Here is a 4329-nt window from a genome sequence, read left to right as displayed (position 1 = left end):
TAAGTAACAGGCAATAAAATACATGGGTTATAAATATCTGCCATGATGAGTGTGATAATTATATAACATGTGCAACTGCCACCCTTCCCTAAGATACAGAACATTCCCACTCTCACCATTTCCCTGGTGCAGTTTTCCAGTTGACTACTCTGTCCCTTTCTGAAACGATAGCCATATTCTGTCTCTATAGATTAATTCTACATCTCTCTAAGCCTTATCTATGTACAAAATATATTTTAGGGCTAAGGACAGAAGATGAAAAACCTTGTGTATATTTATTACTTGAATACGTAATATTTATTTTTCTTAAATAAGAGGTGGAATCATGTAGACACATGCCTCAATGTGGCTTCCTTTACTCAGCAAAAGATTTATGAGACTTGTCTGTGTTTTACACATCAATTGTTTATTTTTTTGATGGTCAAGTAGTATTTTGTGGAGAGTATACCACCATCCATCTACTTTCCTGTAGATGGACATTCGAGTGGTCTCCAACTGGGGCGTATCAGTCCACAGATCATAATGAGCAAGGGACCATTTGAGGTTATAATTATTATAGTATAGGTTGAGTATCCTGTATCTGAAATGACTGGGACTTGAGTTTCAGATTTTAGGATAGTTTGGATTTAAGAACTTACGCATGGACTTTATGCATCCCTAGTTTAAAAAAAATCTAAAAGTTAAAAAACCAATTTTCACGTGTACATGTATGATGTGAGTGTTCAGTGTGAGCACAAGCAGTGTGTGCCACAGCCCATGTATGGAGGTCAGAGTACAGAGGGTATTGGTCTTTACCTCCCACCATGTTTGAGATGGCTCTTCGCTCTTGATCACTGCGTGTGCCAGCTTAGTTGGCTTGCAAACTCCTGTGGACTCTCCATCCTTGTTTCCTCCATTGTTTCAGGAGAGATGGGATTACAGTTGTCTGTCGTATTGCATCAACTTTCCCATGGATCCTGGGATTTGTACTCAGGTCTTCAGACCTACATGGCAAGTGTTATTCATTCTCTTGTCCTGCTCTGAGCCGTCGCCCAGGCCCTAAAATCTGAAACATTGTAAGACTCCCATGATATTCAAAAATTTCCAACTTGAATCAAGGATGCCTAGACTTTAATATTGAATTATGCAAAGTTTGAATTTAATTTTCCCAGGGAACTTAACTTCATTACATAAAGAATCACAAATTACACAAGAACTTGATTTAGACTCCCTATACCAAACATATCTACAAGAAAGAAAACAGATGAATTTGGTTTTAAATTGTAGATAAAAAAATTCTGCTGAGTTTTCAAGGACACCCAGATTTACAAAATGAGTCACTTGATGAATCCAGGAGCAGGAACCTGGTGAGACAACTTCAGATCGCCAGATAAAGGGCCACACTCTTCAAAACTGTGAGCCATCTAGACCCCTCAAGGAAGGGGTCTAGACAAATTCTAAATGTAATTTTTGAAAGTATGGGAGGGACTGTCAGATAACTCTAGGCCTTTTCCAGAATTCTTAGGAATTCTGTGACGTGATAAAGACACTGTTCTTGAATTAGGGGTGTTGAATCACCCCTGCATCTCATGAACCTAGAGTCAAGATGGCCCCTTCTGTTCAGTGATTGGCTGTTATTCAAGATTTTATTTATTTTTTTAACTATAACTTAGTCATAAAAACTGTGACTTAGTGTGTTTTTTTCTTATGGGAATTCCTATCTGAAACTTTTGTTTAAAAGATGTTTTTAGGGTTCCTCCATGTTCCAGAAACACCCTCATCTTCTTATGCAGTGCCAGCCTCATAGACAGGATGATGAACGTGGAAGTGAACGGATTTGCCATATTGGGCGCCTGGTTACCAGAGCCCAATCTCACCTGTATCTGGCAACGTGGAGATTGTTGCCATCAATGACCCCTTCATTGACCTCAACTACATGATCTACATGTTCCAGTATGACTCCACCCATGGCAAGTTCAACAGCACAGTGAAGGCTGAGAATGGGAAGCTTGTCATTTATGGGAAACCCATCACCATCTTCCAAGAGCAACATCCCATTAACATCAAATGGGGTGATTCTGGTGCTGAGAATGTTGTGGAGTCTACTCGTGTCTTCATTACCATGGAGAAGGCCGAGGCATGTGTGAAGGATGGGGCCAAAATGGTCATCATTTCACCCCTTCTGCCGATGCCCTCATGTTTGTGATGGGTATGAACCATGAGAAATACGACCACTTGCTCAAGATTGTCACTGCTTAGGCCCCTGGCCAGGGTCATCCATGACAATTTTGGCATTGTGGAAGGACTCATGACTATGGTCCATGCCATCACTGCCACTCAGAAGATTGTGGATGATCCTTCTGGAAAGCTGTGGCATGATGGCTGTGGGGCTGCCCAGAACATCATCCCTCCATCCTCCATCGGCTGTTGCTGCCAAGGCTGTGAAAAAGGCCGTCCCAGAGCTGAATGGGAAGTTCACTGGCATGCTCTTCCATGTTCCTCCCCGCCGTCCCCGCATCCCAGTGTATCTGTCCTGGATCTGACATCCCACCTGGAGAAACCTGCCAAGTATGATGACCTTAAGAAGGTGGTGAAGCAGGCATCTGAGGGCCCACTGAAGGGCATCCTGGGCTACAGTGAGGACCAGGTTTTCTCTTGTGACTTCAACAGTAACTCCCACTCCTCCAGCTTTGATGCTGGGGCTGGCATTGCTCTCAGTGACAACTTTGTAAAGCTCATTTCCTGGTATGACAACAAATACGGCTACAGCAACAGGATCGTGGACCTCATGGCCTACATGGCCTCTAAGGAGTAAGAAACCCTGGACCACCCACCCCAGCAAGGACACTGAGAGCAAGAGAGAGGCCCTCGGTTGCTGAGGAGTCCCTGTCCCCAACACTGAGCATCTCCTCACAGTTTCCTTCCCAGACCCCATAACAACAGGAGGGGCCTAGGGAGCCCTACTCTCATGAATATTATCAATAAATTCAATGCATCCACAAAAAAGATTTTTTAGGAAGAGTTATTTCTCTTATATTGAATCTACTGTTAATTAGCAGGGGGCAGCATAATGAATGAATGAAGAACATATAATTATGTTTCTTAGGATGGTATAATAACATTTTAAAGATGTTTTTGTAGTAGCTTTTCTCTAATTCCTTCTTTGTGAGATAATTCTTAGTGTGTTAAGTTCAATTAATTTGCTAATGAAGACTAAAATGCGTTTCTCAATAATAGGAATCCTATTATTGAACCAGCCCATGAGGGTGGTTAAAAGTTATGTTATAAAATTAGTTCTTAGGATAGCTATTCAATCAAATGCTGTTGATGAACTTTACAATTTGATCTTAAATATCCACACTAATGAAGTCATTGAGAAGCAATGACACTTGCTACCAGCAAGGAGGTCTCACTGAATACAATCGATTTATTTTAAAATTAATTAATTATTAATTTGGCATTTGGATATTTTTACTATAAAAAGACATTATCTCAATTGCAGAATATACATAATGTGGAGTAATAGTATGTTAACCAACAGTAAAATTAACCAGGTTCTTTTAATTTAATTAAAACATCTTTTGATAATTTCATATATGAGTACTGTATTTACTTCATTTCTACACATTTCTCTTTCCTCCAGTTCTTTCTGTGTCTTGCCCGGTTTCTTTTCTTTGGCCAACAACTCAATTAGATGTAATCCTGACAGTACTGGGTACTTCATTTGGTGAGCAGAGATGGTCAGTTGTGTTAGTGTCTCTTCCATTATTTCGGTAACCACATTTGGATTTCTTTCATATATACACATATACTCTGGGAAGCTACTACTGGATTAGGTTTCCACAGCGCCCTTCAATGCCACTCAAGTTTAGCTTTCTCTGCATTCCCCTCCCTATCACCTTTCCCCTCTCACTCCAGTCTCCTCCCATCCATTCATAACTATCAGTTTTACTTTCCTTCCTAGACAGATCTCTCCTAGTGCCCCACTCTATACCTGACCTCTGTGTTCTATCTATTGCAGCTTTGTCATTGTCTTAACAGCTAATATGTATGCATAAGTGAATACATACCAGATTTGTTTTTCTGTATCTTGGTTACCTTTCTGAGGATGAGTTTTTCTAGTTCCATCCGTTTATCTGTGAATTTCATGATTTTATTTTTAAATGGCCTAGTAAAAGTCTATTGTATAAATGTACCACATTTTCTTTATTCGTTCTTCTGTTGAGAGACATCAAGGTTGTTTCCAATTCCTGTCTATTATGAATAGAGCAGCAGTGAACATGGTTGGACAGGTGTCTCTGTGGTAGGATGAAGTGTCCTATGAGTATATGCCTGAGTGCTATAGCTGGA

General features: G+C 40.4%; 1 pseudogene; it reads left to right on the top strand.

Annotated features, from left to right (window-relative positions):
• The first annotated feature begins 1791 nt into the window (after nt 1-1791).
• LOC143443944 (glyceraldehyde-3-phosphate dehydrogenase-like) lies at nt 1792-4037 on the top strand (annotated as a pseudogene).
• Nucleotides 4038-4329: the final 292 nt, after the last annotated feature.

Source organism: Arvicanthis niloticus, chromosome 11, assembly GCF_011762505.2.
Source record: "Arvicanthis niloticus isolate mArvNil1 chromosome 11, mArvNil1.pat.X, whole genome shotgun sequence".
In the NCBI taxonomy this organism is placed as follows: domain Eukaryota; kingdom Metazoa; phylum Chordata; class Mammalia; order Rodentia; family Muridae; genus Arvicanthis; species Arvicanthis niloticus.
The sequence above is the reverse complement of the archived record's forward strand: the minus strand, read 5'-3'. Positions and strand labels throughout refer to the sequence as shown.